The following is a 17,965-nucleotide window of genomic DNA, read 5'->3' as shown; positions in this document are numbered from 1 at the left end:
AGATCATTGTGATTGCTTGGATACAGTGATGTTTGATGTTTCATTACTTAAGAAATCTTAAGCAAGATTTGCAAAGGTTGAAATGATCAGTCAGGATGAGTTCAGATAGATAATTATTTCTCTGTCTATGTTTATATACTCTGCCTGTCACTGTGGGGTGAGAGCGTCTTCCCAGTGGTTTTGCCATCCTCAGTAAGTAGATAGGGAGAGGAGAATTAAGAATAGGCCTGTTCACCATGAATATGGTGTGCAGTGGAATACATAAGATTCAAGGGTGAGGCTGATCAAGGATTTTAAACCAGTATGTTAAGGTTATGAACAAAAGAGGTGTGGATGAGAAAAAGTAAAACTTGGGGAAAGTTGCATTGGCAGGGAATGGATCTAACGGGTCCCTTCCATATCTAACTGCTGATCTGTTGGGATGGGGTTTGTAAAGGGAGGGGACGCTGAAGGGAGATGTCAAGAAGGAAAAAAAGGGACAAGAGAAGAATTCTAGGGCAATGGATAGGGTGAGAGCCAGGGTGGTGTTTTTGAGGAACGCCGAGGCACCCCACCACAACCTGTACAATCAAGCTAACATACTGGAAAATTTGATTCACAAAGTATATGAATGAATATAAGCATTGGAAAATCGCATATGGAATCCTAGAATTATTCTATTTTGGGAATGAAAATTAGGACTTTTGATACAGGATGTCTCCCCCCGCTTAAACAGTTATTTCCCCCTATAAGCTTGAGTCTTCTATACCTTCACTCCTCTGGAGTTGCCACTTTCCCATGTGCCCCTACCACTCCTAGGGAGAGAACTTCAGTTTTCAGGGCTGTATATGCATCATCTTTCGGCTGCATCCGACGAAGTGGATGAGCTTTCACCCACGAAAGCTCATGCTCCAATACGTCTGTTAGTCTATAAGGTGCCACAGGACTCTTTGCTGCTTTTATAGATGAACGTGATTTGTTGGGGAAGAGTCAACCTGTTTTTTGTAAAGGGAAATCATGCCTCACCAATCTACTAGAATTCTTTGAGGGGGTCAAAAGCATGTAGACAAAGGGGAATCCAGTGGATATAGTGTACTTAGATTTCCAGAAAACCTTTGACAAGGTCCCTCACCAAAGGCTCTTAAGCAAAGTAAGCTGTCATGGGATAAGAGGGAAGGTCCTCACTCATGGATTGGTAGCTGGTTAAAAGATAGGAAACAAAGGGTAGGAATAAATGGTCAGTTTGGAGAGAGGTAAACAGTGGTGTCCCCATGGGACCAGTACTATTCAACATATTCATAAATGATTAGGAAAAAAAGGTAAACAGGTGGCAAAAATTGCAGATGATACAAAATTACTCAAGATAGTTAAGTCCAAAGCAGACTGAAGAGATACAAAGGGATCTCACAAAACTGGCTGACTGGGCTACAATATGGCACATGAAATTCAGTGCAAAGTAATGCACATTGGGAAAAAATCTCAGCTATACATATAAAATAATGGGATCTAAATTAGCTGTTACCCACTCAAGAAAAAGATCTTGGAGTCATTATGGATAGTTCTCTGAAAACATCCACTCAGTGCACAGTGGCAGTCAAAAAAGCTAACAATGTTGGGAATCATTAGGACATCAATAGATAGTAAGACAGAAAATATCATATTGCCTCTATATAAATCCATGGTACACCAACATCTTAAATACTGCATGCACATGTGGTCGCCTCATCTCAAAAAAGATATATTGGAATTGGAAACAGTACAGAAAAGGGCAACAAAAATAATTAGGGTTACGGAACAGCTTCCATATGAGGAGAGATTAATAAAACTGGGACTTTTCAACCTGGAAAAGAGATGACTAAGGGGGGATATGATCGAGGTCTATAAAATCATGACGGGTGCACTGAAAGTAAATAAGGAAGTGTTATTTACTCATAACACAAGAATTAGGGGGTCACCAAATGAAATTAATAGGCAGCAAGTTTAAAAACAAAAGGAAGTATTTTTTCACACAACTTACAGTCAACCTGTAGAATTCCTTGCCAGAGGATGTTGTGAAGGCCAAGACTATAACAAGGTTCAAAAAAGAACTAGATAAGTTAATGGAGGATAGGTCCATCAATGACTATTACCCAGGATGGGCAGAGATGGTGTCCCTAGCCTCTGTTTGCCAGAAGCTGGGAATGGGCGATGGGATGGATCACCTGATGATGACCTGTTCCATTCATTTTCTCTGGGGCACCCGGCATTGGCCACTGTCAGAGGACAGAATACTGGGCTAGATGGACCTTCGGTCTGACCCTGGGTTAAGAACAGCCATACTGGAAGTGTTGGATCCAACAGCTGCCACCTGCATCCTAAGATGGTCTGAGACCTATATCTCCCCAAAGGACATTTTTGGTCTCCCTTATCTTCAATCCTCTCAGCTCTGACCTTATTTGGAGATATTGTTACACTGAAGGAAGAAACCATCACAAAGACACAGGGCCAATCTCTTCTCCCAGCTGCGAACCCTGGTTACCTATCCATTGGTACAGATAGTTATGCCAGTCTATTGGGAACCAGCCCTTTCATTGGATGAGTCAGCAGACCCAGATGAACCTCTACCATTACATAGGGAGGCAAACCTGGACAGAAGATCCATGAGAGATTGGGGTTCCCAATGCCATGGGGTCCGCCCCAACTCATGGACCTCTCATACTGGCACTACTGTGGCTCCCGGGGTGGGGGGGGAGGGGCCTTACTCTAGGCACCTTGGCTCTGCATGAATCCTTTGTACCCTGTCTTACCTGACACCGACTTCTATCTGAGTAGAAAGGGGAGAAAGTTGAGTCCAGAGATTTGAGCAGGACACAGGCAAAATGGATGGGTTCCAGGGCCATTTATATCCTCTGCCATGTGGCAGGAAACCCATTGTTTCAAACAAAAACCTCAGCACAAGTAGTGGAGAATCACAGGTGACCAGATAGTGTTTTGAGTCACATGGGCAAGTCACATCTTCATGCCCAATTTTGCTCAATCTTTACAGGAAGCCATTACCTATGTTTCAGACAGCATGTTTACATGACAGCCCACTCAATGTAGATGAGCGTTTCCCATGGTCCATTGTGAGTTAAGTATCCTTTTGATGGGCCACTCAATTTGAATAGTCCCTCCAAGATGTGCTGGCTAACTAATTCGTGGGCGTTACCCCAGGAGCAAACATTTGAAATCCAGGTATTAGAGCCATATTCATAACTTCAAATAGAAAAATGATACATACATTCAGATAGCATAATCATAACCAGCAAATCATAACCTTTTCATAGATACCTTACATATCACATTTTGTACAAGATTTGTTGCAAATATGTAATAGTGGTTGTAACAATGATCTATATAGTCATATTTTAATCAGATAACATCACACAGGCCAACACAGTTTCCTCCAATGTTTCACCATCAGCGCTGTCACAAATTACCCCGCAAACAACAGAGGGTATAGAGACAGATATACACAGCTTCTTTGACACCTACAGCTCATCCTCCACCCTCCTCAATCAAGAATTTTTTTTAATGGGACATTGGAGATCCATGCTCCTTTGTTGATGCCTCATTATTCTGCCCCCCTTGTTTTTAATGCCCCCTTCTCCAAAACTGGAGGGCAGCAACAACAGACAAGTGGATGCTGGAGATTATTCATTCCAGCTATTCAACTGAGTTTGTCACCTCCTACCTACAAACCCCCTTCCCTGCCCCTTTTCAGGGACCAATCTCACAAGGAAATCCTACATCAGGAGATGGACTTTATAAAAGTCCTTTCAGCAGTGGTGGCTTAGATGAGAAGTAACTGCGTTACCTGCTTTCCATATCTCAATGACTGGCTCCTGCCAGACAGATCCAGCAAAGTCGTTGAGTTGGGAACCTTATTCCTACTCAACCTATTATCTTCCCTTGGAATCTGCATCAATGAAGAAAAGTCCACTTTGATTCCCACAAGGATCACAGATTTTATAGGCATGACCCTGGACTCAACTACAGCAAGAGCCTACCTCCTGATGGAGAGATTTCATGCCATGAGTAATTTGATAAAATAGGTCACCCTCAGACTACAGTAAGGGTCTGCCTTTCCCTTCTAGGCTAGATGGCCACATGCACCCACATAATGTTTGCCAGGCTCCACCTCCACTGCCTACACACCTGGTTTCAGTCCAGCTACTCACCAGAGAAAGACAACATAAATGGCAGAATAATAATCCTGGCCAATGTCACACTTTGTCTTGTATGGTGGGCAACCCACAAAAAACATTCAGGTGGGAGTTCCTTTTCTCCCACCCATAAGCGAGGCAACTATCATCACAGATGCTTCCCTCTTAGGTTGGGCAGTCCACATGGACAATCACATTGCACAAGGCACCTGGACCCCTTAAGAGACCAGAATGTATATAAATCTACTGGAATTAAGGGTCATCCATCTAGCCTGCAATGCATTCTTTCCACTCATTTGATCTCAATATATCCAGTTAATGTCAGACAACATGACGACTGTCTTCTACATAAACATGGAGAACAAGATTCCTTCCTTTGTGTATGGAAGCTGTGTTAATTGGTGCATCAGAAACCACATAACTCTTTTGGCAGTATACCTACCAGGTGCACAGACAGTTGTCCATAGACCCACCAATGGGAGATTCATGATTCCATCCCAAATGAGATTTTTTTTTACCTGTGTGAAACACTGTCTTAGAACCTTTGTCTCACAGGCGAACAGGAAACTCTTCCTATAGTGCTCCAGAGCAGCTCTGGGCTGGGGCTCAAAGGGAAATGCCCTTCTGCTGTCTTGCATGGACCACCTCAGATATCAGACGGGTAGCCGTGTTAGTCTGTATCCACAAAAACAACAAGGAGTCCGGTGGCACCTTAAAGACTAACAGATTTATTTGGGCATAAGCTTTCATGGAAAAAAAACCCACTTTTTCAGATGCACCTCAGATATGCCTTTTCTCCCATCCCACTAATATCGATGTCTAGTTGGCAGCTGGTGTCAAGCGGAGTGCCCCTGGGGCGGTCCTGGGACTGGTTTTGTTCAACATCTTCATTAATGATCTGGATGATGGGATGGATTGCACCCTCAGCAAGCTTGTGGATGACATTAAGATGGGGGGAGAGGTAGAGATGCTGGAGGGTAAGGATAGGGTCCAGAGTGACCTAGATAAATTGGAGGATTGAGCCAAAAGAAATCTGATGGGGTTCAACAAGGACAAGTGCAGAGTCCTGCACTTAGGACGGAAGAATCTCATGCACTCCTACAGGCTGGAGACCAACTAGCAACTACCAGTGCTACAGAAAAGGACCTGGGGATTACAGTGGATGAGATGCTGGATATGAGTCAACAGTGTGCCCTTGTTGCCAAGGAGTCCAACAGCATCTTGGGCTGCACTAGTAGGAGCTTTGCCAGCAGATCGAGGGAAGTGATTATTCCCCTCTATTCAGCACTGGTGAGATCACATCTGGAGTACTGCGTCCAGTTTTGGGGCCCCCACTACAGAAAGGATGTGGACAAATTGGAGAGTCAAGCAGAGGGCAATGAAAATGATTAGGGGGCTGGGGCACATGACTTATGAGAAGAGGCTGAAGGAACTGGGCTTATTTAAAAGCAGCAAAGAGTCTTGTGGCACCTTATAGACTAACACGTTTTGGAGCATGAGCTTTCATGGGTGAATACCCACTTCGTCGGATGCATCGGCTTTCATTCGCCACCTGAGACCCATACTATCTTCACTCAAACAACTAAATTCCTGAAGACTCCTCTGAACTTTTGCACTGGTGATGAAACCAACACTACAATGGGATTTTGATCTTTTCCTTTCAGTATTTAACAGACCTCCCTTCAAACCAATATGTGTTATGTCTCACCTCTCGATTAAAGTTGCCTTTCTAGTCATAATCACATCAGCCATAAGGGTTAGTGAGCTGGAGCCTGTGACATACTGGGGTACAATCTAGACTAGTGGGCGGCTGTGTTACCCCTGCCCTGCAACCTTGGAGTCTTAAAATGCTTTGCTGAAGTATCTCCCACAAGCCACACCCTGAGTGTCTATATAACTGTAGTCTGCCAGCTACACCCTGCCTCTCACCAGCCTTGGTTATACAGCATGATGACCCCAACACACCCCCAGTCCCAGATTCCCCCCCAAGAAATGTATGTCCTGTACTCCCAGCCCTGTCCCGGACAGTACAAATATATTAATCCCATTATTCCTTTAAGGGAACAATATTCCACTTTATTACCTTAAATGGTTATCCAAATACTTCAACTAAAACACACTGGATTAGATAGAACAGTAAAACAAGTTTATTAACTACTAAATAATGAGACATAAAAGTTACTGACCAAACTTTTCAACAGCTGTTTTCTTTTATCTTCTCAGGTGCAGAGAATGTGATGGGCGGGGAGAGAGAGAGAGAGAAGTGCCTTCGGAGTGTTTGTACCCTCCTTTTTATAGTTTCAGTCCCTCTCTGGAAAAATATTTCCATCTGAGACCCAGGAGACAAAGTCTACATGGAAGAATATTCCCCGCTGGTTTGGTTTTTTTCGCCAGTTTGAACTTCTTTTGTTTTCTCTCTCTGCTTGATGACCCTGTTTCCTGCTTAAATGCAAATTAAGGCAAGCACATATTCCTTCAAGACAGACCTGACTTCTGCATGGGTAGGACTGTGGGGTTTGGAACATGCATTAATATCATACAGGGAAATCTTATAACTTCACAGACAATGTTGCCACACATTTTATTAGGACAATACTGACGAGCAAATTTCAAATAATACAAGGCATACCTTGTACAGAGATTTTTACAGTAGTAATAGGGTGCGAATTCTGCCAAGCCAAACTTTATGTACAGCCCAGAGAAAAGTCAGAGCCCTTGTGGCAGATCTAACTATATACTACTTTTCATAAAGAGAAGGTCTCTCCACCTCCATCCAAAATTCATTCCTAAAATAACTTCCGAGTTTCTCACAAAATCAAACCATCTGCTTACCAGTATTTTTCCCAAAACCTCATGCTTCTGATGAGAGAAGGCATTGTTCTCTAGACATCCAACAGGCGCTGGCGTTCTACCTGCAGTGAACGAAAGCAATTAAGAAAACACCTAGACTATTTATCATTGTAGCAGAGTGATCAACAGATCATGCATTACCTGCACATAGCCTCTCTAAATGGATCTCTGGCTGCATCATTCTTTGTTACCAACTAGCCTGAAGCACGCCCCGCTCCAACCCGCTGAGGGGGTAAGAGGTCACTTTACCAGAGTGCAAGCAACCTCTACAGGATCCCTATGAGATGTACCTCTACTAGGTATATGTAGAAGCTCTGTCCATGCTTTCACAAAACATGTTGGATTGGTCCAAACCTCTACTGCATATACAGCTTTGGGAATGGCAGCACTTCAGACATCCATGCTATCTGCATGCTCACACCCACCTCCTGTCTGACTACTGCTGATGTCCCACATGTGCAATACACTTAGGGACCATCAGTAGAAGAAAAAATGAGGTCACTTACCTGTAACTGGAGGTTCTGAGAGAGATGTGATCCCTGTCTATTCCACTATCCAGCCTCCATCCCCCTCTGCTGTGGATCACAACCGGATTCATGGTGAGAAGGAATTGGAAATGCGTTGATCCACACTGCCCCATATATCATCCATTCAGAGCATGTGAAGAGCAACTGCGCACACGTGGATCTCAAGTGCATTGTGCACAAGTGAAGCCACATGTCGAAAACAAATAGGGACCACACATATCGAATCTTCAGTTACAGGTAAGTAATCTCCATTGTTTCCTTAGTATAACTTCAGTAAACAATTTTCAATGAATTTTTAATAGTATTATAGGAAGGGAAGTTACAGTCCTCACACCAAGGAACACCTCTTACCCATATTGGGGTACTAGGGGATCACACTATGCCCAGAACACCAAGTTTTAAAAACTGCTTCCTGTTCCTGCTGCTTCTCAGTCAGTGACTACTACTACTAGTGCCTTTACTAGTGCATCTCTCTGCCAGGTGCAGTATTTGTCACTCCTTCCTTAGCTGCACCTGCCAAGCGTGGGAATTCCAGCTTTAAAAGCACCTCCTGGAGAAGGCTATGCAGCTGTGACCCAAGCCAAGGGACCCAAATCCCTGTGCATTGGCTAGAATCAGCAAGAAGCGTGCCTCCTACCATGAGCTCTGAGTTAGGAGCGAGGGTATTTACACCCATGGACACTCTCAGGGTCTCATTGGGAAGGTAGGGAAAGCTCTACTCTAGAGAGAACTGAATCAACCCTGCCCAAGTCAACTAATCCCTGGTCTACACTAAGCTCGGGGGTCGAACTAGGGTACGCGAATTCAGCTACGTGAATAACGTAGCTGAATTCGAACTACCCTAGTTCGACTTACTTACCGTCCAGACGCCGCGGAAGCGAACTCCGCGGCTCCAAGGTCGACTCCGGCAACTCCTCCTGCCGCGGTGGAGTACCGGAGTTCGAACTAGCGCTTCCGGGGTTCGAACTATCGCGTCTAGATCAGACGCGATAGTTCGAACTCCGAGCAGTCGAATTTGCCGCGTCGACCGTCCCGGTAAGTGTAAACGTACCCTTAGTCTTTGCACTAAGCCCTCAAGTACTCAGAATGTCGTAAGTCTAAGAGCCATGATAAAAAGGTTCATAAGACCAGGGCTCCATCAGTACCAGACTCTGCACCTCTTTCACCGATGCTAACGATAACACACAAGTCAAAAAACTGGGAGCCAACAGTACCAGTGAAGAATACCCACCAGGAACTTCAACCACTGATGGTACCACCACTACCCTGTACATCATCAGCACATAGTCTCCCAATATTTGCACTGTTGGTACGGGCAGAGCGACCTTGACTCCATCAAGAGCTATGAGGGAAGTTTATCCCTCATCCCTACTACCAGTCACAGCTTCACTCTAATGGGACTGGCTCCAGCAGAATCAGTCACAGGAGGAACTGTCATCATCTCCTCTGAAGGACATCAGCTCAGGCAGGAAGTTGAAAGCCTCCTGATATCACTTTGCATCAAGACATTTCCCTCAGGCAGTGGCACCATGCCTCAGGGACCCTCTTCAACCCCTCTTACTGGCCATACTGCAGATCCTGGGACCCACACTCATGGCACACAGGGTGGGTGTGATCCATTAGGGAGTTTCTCCATACCTTCCCTCCTAGGGAACAGCCAGAACTTCCACTTGATCCCACAGAAGAGAGAGAGACTACAAACCACTTCTCCTGGAATTAGCAAGGCTATCCTTATCTCCAGATGAAACAGCCACCCCAGCATTTCAATCTCCTCCAGACAACTGTAACAATTTTGGGAGCTATTATGTGGGGTGCACAGGAGCTCCAGATCTTCTTAGACGAAGTCCAGGCTACACGACACAAACTCCTAGACATTCTGAAACCTATAGGTCCAGCTGCACAGCACTTCAAGTAAATGAGGACATACTGGAAATTGCCAGAGCTGTGTGCCATACACCAGCTAAATGTACCCCTACCCCAAAGAGGGCTGAGAAGCACTACTTCATCCCAGCTAAAGGAGTAGAATTTATTTTTACTCATGTGGCATAAGAACGGCCATACTGGGTCAGACCAAAGGTCCATCATGCCCAGTATCCTGTCTCTGACAGTGGCCAATGCTAGGTGTCCCAATGAGAATGAACAGATAGGGCATGGATCACTTGATAACCTGTCACCCAAGCCCAGCTTCTGCAAACAGAGGCTAGGGACACCATTTCTGCCCATCCTGGCTAATAGATTCATGGAAGATAGGTCCATCAATGGCTATCTAGCTCCCTTTTGAACCCTGCTATAGTATTGGCCTTCACAACACCCTCTGGCAAGGAGTTCCAGACATTGACAGTGTGTTGCATGAAAAAATACTTTCTTGTGTTTGTTTTAAACCTGCTACCTATTCATTTCATTTGGTGGCCCCTTGTACTTGTATTATGAGAAGGAGTAAATAACACTTCCTTATTTACGTTCTCTATACCACTCATGATTTTATAAACCTCTATCATATCCTCCCTTAGTCGCCTCTTTTCCAAGCTGTAAAGTTCCAGTCTTACTAATCTCTCCTCATACGGAAGCCGATCTATACCCCTAATAATTTTTGTTGCCCTTTTCTGAACCTTTTTCAGTTCCAATATATATTTTTTGAGATAGGGTGACCGCATCTGCATGCAGTATTCAAGGTGTGGGCATACCATGGATTTATATATTCCTTTCTTGATGATTCCCAACATTCTGGTCGCTTTTTTGACTGCCGCTGCACATTGAGTGGATGATTTCAGAGAACTATCCACAATGACTCCAAGATCTCTTTCTTGAGTGGTAACAGCTAATTTAGAGCCCATCATTGTATATGTATAGTTAAGATCATGTTTTCCAATGTTCATTACTTTGCATTTATTAACATTAAATTTCATCTGCCATTTTATTGCCTAGTCACCCAGTTTTGAGATCCTTTTGTAGCTCTTCACAGTTTGCCTGGGACTTAACTATCTTGTGTAGTTTTGTATCATCTGCAAATTTTGCCACCTCACTGTTTACCCCTTTTTTCAGATCGTTTATGAATATGTTAAATAGGACTGGGCCCAGTACAGATCTCTGGGGGACACCACTATTTACCTCTCTCCTGTCTGAAAACTGACCATTTATTCCTATCGTTTGTTGCCTATCTTTTAACCAGTTACCAATCCATGAGAGAACATTCCCTCTTACCCCATGACTACTTATTTTGCTTAAGAGCCTTTGCTGAGGGACCTTGTCAAAAGCTTTCTGAAAATCTAAATAACTATATCTCCTTTGTCTGCATGCTTGTTGACCCCCTCAAATAATTCTAGTAGAATTCTAGTGGCAGTGAGCTCCTTGGTTGTTCAGTCTACCTAAATGAGGTCTAAGCAGCCACCCCCTCCAAATGTCTAGATTTGTTGGGGAAGAAGGTTTTGATATCTACTTATCTTCAGTTTAGACTATCAAAGTATCAAGCACTTGTGGCTAAGTGTGATTACCTGAACTATTCAAAATATCTGAATTTCATGGACAAGCTACCCCAAGACAACAGGGCCAAATATCAGGCCCTTATCAAAGGCGGCAAATTGGTGGCTAGGACCACATTACAATCTGTGGTTAATGCAGCAGACACAGCACCAAAGTCAATGGCAACTACCATTGTGATGCACTGTGAGTCATTCGCCTGAGAGGTCCAGAACACTGTTGAGGATTTGCCCTTTGATGAGGCCAACCTTTTCAACACAAACACTGATGAGTCCTTGCATTCTCTAAAGGACTCCAGGGCAATCCTCTGCTCCCTGAGAATATATATACCGGTACCTGCCCCAAAGAAGAAATACAACTAACACCCTACAAACCAAGGCCTGTAATGCAACAGTTCTACCACCAGCAGTCCTATGAACTGCTTCGTAAAAGACAGCGTACAAAAATTTATACACTGCTCCTCCTGCATCAACAACTCCATCTCACACCCCCTCCCCCAAGCTAAAATATAATTTTTGACAGGACACTCAGGAGCTGCAAACTACTAGTTTTGCCATCCCAACCAACCCCACATATCCTTCGATGGCTCCTAGCATTTTTTTTCCACAACTGGAGTGCAATAACAATGGACAAACGGGTACTGGATATTATTAAGGTTAAGAGTTTGTCATGGATATTTTTAGTATAAGTCAGGACAGGTCATAGGCAATAAACAAAAATTCACTGAAGCCAGTGACCTGTCCCTACTTTTTACTAAAAATAACTGACAAAATGGGGCTGAGCCTGAGCCCTGCTGCGGGGGGAGGGGGGAGATCCCCCATGGTGGTAGCTAGGAGCTGTGGCTCAGAGCTCCAGGGCCCGTCAGATGAGAGCTCCAGCCCTGCTGCCCTGGGGCTGAAACAGAAAATGTCACAGAACCCATGATGTCTGGGACAATCTTAGCCTTAGATATCCATTCCAATTACACAATAGTTTATCTTTCTATCCCCTCCAAAATGAAAATACCACCCCTGCCCCTTTTCAGTGACCATTCTCACAAGGAGATCTTTCATCGGGAGGTAGAATACTTCAACAGCAAGCTATAGAGCAGATATTTCTTCAACATCAAGAAAAGGGGGTTCTATTAGATATATATCCTAGTACCAAAAAAAGGGTTACCTATTCTCAATCTCCACTAACAGCATCTTTAGTTGTAAACTGAGATTTATATGATTCTGTTGCCCTCAATAATACCATTCTAAGGAAATGGGACACATGGTTCACAACTTTCGCTATGAAAGATGTTTACTTTCACATGCGCATTCGTCCTACCCAAAGAAGGTTCCTTAGGTTTATGGTGGGCACCAACCAACCACTTCTAATACACAGTATTCCCATTGGGCCTAGCAACCAAAGTGTTTCTAGTACAGTAACTCCTTGCTTAACATTGTAGTTATGTTCCATGAAATGATGTTAAACAAATCCAATTTCCCCATGAGAATTAATGGGGGGGGGGGGCTTAAGTTCCAGGGACATTTTTTTCACGAGGCCACAGACAGACACTCTCTCTCTCTCTCTCTCTCTCTCTCTAAGTTTTAAACAATACTGTACAGCGCAATGATGATTGTGAAGCTTGGTTGAGGTGGTAAAGTAAGAGGGTGGGATATTTCCCAGGGAATGCCTTACTACTAAATGATGAACTAGAACAGCTGAGCGCTCAAGAGTTAACACGTTGTTAATGTAGCCTCACACTCTACAAGGCAGCAGAAATGGAGGAAGGGGAGGCAGCATGGCAGACAGAGAGATGCTCATTGCCCCTTTAAGTACGCTGACATCACTCTAAGTACATTGCCCTTTTAAGTAGACCAGCAAGTTGAGACAGCAGCTGCTGCCAGCACGCTCCTCTGTCCCGAGCCCTGTCATGTCCACCGCCCCCGCTCTATGGAAATGGAGTAAGTTTGGAGCAGGAGTGGGGGAGCATCCTGACACTAGACCCCCGTTCTCTCCCCTCCCCCCCCCCACCGCATAGCAAGCAGGAGGCTCCCAGGAGCAGCTCCAAGGCAGAGGGCAGGAGCAGCACATGGCAGTGAGGGGAGGGACAGCTGAACTACTGGCGATTGATAGCCTGAGCGGCTGCAGCACAGGGAACTTAGGGGAGCAGGGAACTTAGCTGATGCGGGGCTGCCGGTCCACCCTGGTTCCAAGCCCCCACCAGCTAGCTCCAATGGGCCGCTCTTCCTGCAAGCAGTGGACAAAGCAGGCAGCTGCCAAACGAGGTTATAAGGGAGCATTGTGCAATTTTAAATGAGCATGTTCCCTAATTGATCAGAAATGAAACAACATTAACCGGGATGACTTTAAGTGAGGAGTTACTGTAGTAGCAGTGCAATTCGGACGGAGACGTTTCACTGTCTTTTCTTATCTGGACGATTGGCTTCTTGCCACAAAGAAGCCCTCACGTCAACCTCCTTGATGCTTTAGCTCTCATATTCCCTAATCTGTGGGAGTTTAGAAAAGTTTATCCGAATTCCATCGCAGACTATAGAATTCATAGTAGTGACCCTAGATTCAATCTGGGCAAGGGTTTATCTCCCAACCATCAGATTCCACTCCCTAAGCAACCTGATAGACCAGGTTATGTGAAACCCTCAAATATCAATTTGGATTTGCCTGTCTCCCCCGGGACACATGGTTTCACACATTTACATCGAACAGTTCGCCAGATTCCACCTTTGCTGCCTGCAGGTTTGGCTATGAACATTATACACACCAATCAAACACAATAGGAATACCATAGTAACAACTCCCACCAAGGTCAGGTCCTCACTAACATGGTAGGAAAGATACCAAAAGAGTGTGTATGAGTGCTCCATTCCTCTCCCCCAACACCAGACAAGACGATCATTATGGACAGTCACAGGGCACTTCGGACACCCCAAGAAGAATGCACATCAATCTTCAGGGACTCAAGGCAGCCCAAAAAGTTTGCAAAGCCTTTCTACCATTGGTTTGCTTTCATCATGTATTCAAATCACACAACATAACTAACATAAACAAGCAAGGAGGAGCAAGAACTAGCCCTCTCTGTGTAGAAGTGGTCACTTTATGAAACTGGTGCATCAAAAACCAGATCACCCTATCAGTAATGTACCTTCCAAGAACACAGGATTCATTGGTAGACAGCCTCAGCAGATATTTCAGTATTGCTCATGAGTGGAACATGCTCACTACTGAATTGTGTAACATTTTCTCTGAGTGGGGAATGCCCCACTTTGGACTTGTTTACCTGTCAGACAAATAGGAAATGCAGCATTTACTGCTCCAGGTGAGCTCAAAGGCAGCACTCCAGGGGCAGTGTTCGCCTAATGCCTTCACATTGCACTACTGCCTCACATCCTACAGAAGATTCAACAGGATAAGGCACGAGTCATCCTCATTACCCCCAGACAGCCCAGGCAGTTCTGGTTTCCAAGTTGTCTATGAAGGTCATCCTGCCTGCTGATCAATGTTCAGTCCTTCATGTATTTCTTGACCCACGAGAGTGGCAGGGTCCAGCATCCCAACACCACAACATTTCATCTCCTTGTTTGGTATTTGGCTGGGCATCAAGCCCAGAATGTCCCTGCTCTGAAGGACTGTCCTTAAGAGCAGAAAGGAACCCACCAGAAAATGCAACTTAGCCAAGTGAAATGTTTCTGGTATCTGGGCCCAGCAAAAGCATACATCTCCAGCAGCAGTGGCAATTCGTGTTATTCTACACGATCATCTTTTGCTCAAAACAACAAAATGTTCCCTGAACTCCCTGCAGGTCCACTTGTCACCCATCAATGGATAGGTACTCAATTTTTATTCACCCAGTAACAAACTGATTCTTGAAGGATCTCATTAGAACCTTCCCTCCAGTGAAGAAACCAACTCCTCACTGGGACCTTACCCTAGTACTTGCAGCACTCACTAAGTCAACCCTTTAAACCGCTAGCTACATGTTCCCCATCCCTCCTGTCAAGGATTGCCTTCCTTATTGCCATCACGTTGACCAGAAGGGTAGGCAAACTCAGGACCCTAACAGCTGGTCCTCCATACACACTATTCCATAAAAACAAAGCCTTGCTATGACTACACCCAAAAGTCTCTCCTAAGATAGCTTCAGATTTTCACATAAGCCAGTCAAATTCATTTACCTGTGTTTTTTCTGAAGCCCCATGTGTTGTGAGGAGAGGAGACATTATTTCCTCAACATATGACAAGCACTGGTGTTTTACCTGCAAAGGACAAAACCCATCAGAAAATCACCTAGACTATTTGCCGCTATAGCAGAATGAGTCTGGGGCCAAACTATGTCTGCTCAGAGAATGGAAGTGGATCTCTGGTTGTATGCTACTTTAGTTGGCACAGTTTCTTCTTCCACATAGGTTTATATGTCAAAGGAATTCCACAGGGGACCAGTGGCCCTATGTAGAATGTGGATGCAGGTGTGCTCCACATCCCAGGAGTGAGGCATTTGTGTTCTGAATGAAGGATGCCCCCGTGCATATGTTGGTCAGTTTTGCCCACCAGAGAAAGGGTTCCTTTATTTTGCCCGATATCATGGGGTGGTTTATACTGTGCCTGTGTGGAACAAAGTTGATACGTAGCCTTCCTTGTAGGCAACAGATGTTTAATCTAGTGTGTCTGACAGCAAATGCTGTGGCTGCCATGTGGTCAAGGAGTTGGGGGCAAGTCCTGGCAGATACCTGTGGGCTATTTCATGCAGTGGGTATTAGGCTGGTGAGAGTGAAAGAACATTGTCTTGGTAGTGAGGCTATAGCCTCGATAGAGTTGAGGTGGGCCCCAAGGAAGTCCAGCTCTTGCACTGTTGCTAGAGTGGGCTGGTCAGTATTTGTTAGGAAGCCCAGATTCGTGAAGAGGGTTACCACCTCTTTGGTGGCTTGTAATGCTGTCTGCTGGGTTTTAGCAGGCACTCTCTTATAGTGTATAGTGTGACCATCTTGAATTATTGTGTTTCTAATAACCTTGTTGAAGTCTCGGAGGTCGAGCATTGGTCTCCATCCACCAGAGTTCTTGTTAGGGGAAGTTGATGGTTGGGATACAGCAACTTGAGAAGCAGCTTGTTGTCCCCTCAGGGCCTGTGTCTGTGACCCTGTGAGTCAAATCACCGCTGTTGTGAATACATTGGCTGGTGGTATCATTGGGATGTAAGTAATTCCTCTGTTTCCTCTTAGGTTTGGGGTTATAGGTTCCCAAGGATCCGAGAGTTGCTCATGAGTGGAATGAGTCATCTGTCTTTTTGGTGAATAATTTGGGCTGGCAAGTCTTCCACCATGAATTGCACCTCTTCGGGGAAGCAAGAAAGATAGAGCCATGAACTTCTCATTACAACCACTGTCGACGCAGATGTTGCAGCCCTGTCCTCAGAATCAAGTGCTGCGAATTTTTCTCCCTTGTCTTGGCAATAAAATTAATCAATTCAGACATGTTTGTGTCATTCGTATATTTTTGTTAGTAATGTCGCATAGTTGGCTATGCAGAGGTGAGGGGTAGCCATGGAATAAGCCTTATTGCCAAAACTGATCAAGTCTTTTCCAGTCCTTAACATGAGTTGTGTTTCAGGGCTATTGCATGGCACATTGCTGGACTGCGTCTATCACTAAGAAATTAGGCGCCGGATACAAAGTCGATGCCCTTTGTTGGTACACATCTCCTGTCAGACCTTCCACGGGCTGGAGGAGCAGCCGCAGGAGTCCACAGAATGACCCTTACAGGGTCCATCAGTGCCTCATTCATGTGAAGGACAATTTTTCTTTTAAACGAAGCAGATGTATGCAAAAAAATCCAGTAGCCCATGCTGTACCACAGGGACCTCCTCCAGGGAGATGGCCAGAGAGGGCCACCCTCTCAAATAAGCCATGGAACAGTTTGAAATCATCCCCTATATTAAGGGAAGGAGGCATAAAGGTGTCCTCTGTGGACAATGATGGCAAGTGATATCCCCTGCAGGGGTGGAGGTTCTTCCTCCTCTTCTGGTACCACTGAGGGTGCTGGTACAGAAGCTGTGGGGAATTACTGTGTGCTGTCTCTGGCCGTGGCAGGCAGTCCCCACCTTGTGTGGGGCATACGACCCATGGAGTCCAGTATACCCATTGGGATGGGAGCGGCATAGGGGGTCCACATACCACTGTAAATACCTAGGGACAGCATAATATGCCAAAGGATAGACTCCTGGGAGCAGATGGGGGAATAGCTCCCTGTTCTTCCTCATCTTCCCCCTACAAATGAACGGGACAGTGAGTGATGTTGGGGACGCAGGGAGAGGTGGTGCCAAGGGTATCATTCTCATATCGGTACCACAAATAGGGGGATCGGGCAGAGCCAAATACCAGAACCCTCTTCCTGAGGAACTGCCGCTGTGCTGGTTTGATTGGCCCCTGGGGCTGCCTCCTTGTCACTGCCAGGGCTGCGGAGGGGAAGGCAGCACTGCTGGCTGCACCTCTATGCATGGTGGGTGTGCCTTTGAAGAAGCCGCCTTTTGTAGCAGTGCTGCACTGCCATTTGTAGATTGCGGTGTGGAGGCCAGGATTTTGGTTTCCCCTTAGTGCCTGTGTCGGAGCCAGCTCTTGTAGGGTCTCTGGCTCTAGCAGCGCCAGGGGTGCCAGGATTTTCCACTACTTTGGCTCCCGGTGCTGGTATTGCATGCCTGCTCACAGAATGAATACAAAATGCTGTGCGGAGGCACGGGGTTTTGATTTCCCCATAGTGCCTGTGTTGGAGCCAGCTCTTGTAGAGTCTCTGGTTCTAGCCGTGCTTGGGTTTTCCACCACCTCGGCTCCCGGCGCTGACAGCACAGCCAGTGCAAGCACTGGATGCCTGCCCGTGGAGCAGCTGTGGATTGTGACGTGGAGACATAGGGCTCCGAAGTCTCTGTCTGCAGCAGTGCTGGAGCTCTCAGCCACTGGAGCTCCGGGAGCTGAC

General features: G+C 45.5%; 1 protein-coding gene across 1 annotated transcript in view; it reads left to right on the top strand.

Annotated features, from left to right (window-relative positions):
- The window catches only part of PSPC1 (paraspeckle component 1), a 104,861-nt gene extending 88,400 nt beyond the window's left edge, over window positions 1-16,461 (top strand). The window contains exons 8-9 of the transcript XR_005592945.1: window positions 6,387-7,777; window positions 16,219-16,461. The gene's annotated coding sequence lies outside the window, so the exon portion shown is untranslated. The remainder of the gene's footprint in view (window positions 1-6,386; window positions 7,778-16,218) is intronic.
- Window positions 16,462-17,965: the final 1,504 nt, after the last annotated feature.

The sequence above is a fragment of the Mauremys reevesii genome, linkage group 1, assembly GCF_016161935.1.
Source record: "Mauremys reevesii isolate NIE-2019 linkage group 1, ASM1616193v1, whole genome shotgun sequence".
Classification (NCBI taxonomy): domain Eukaryota; kingdom Metazoa; phylum Chordata; order Testudines; family Geoemydidae; genus Mauremys; species Mauremys reevesii.
The sequence above is the reverse complement of the archived record's forward strand: the minus strand, read 5'-3'. Positions and strand labels throughout refer to the sequence as shown.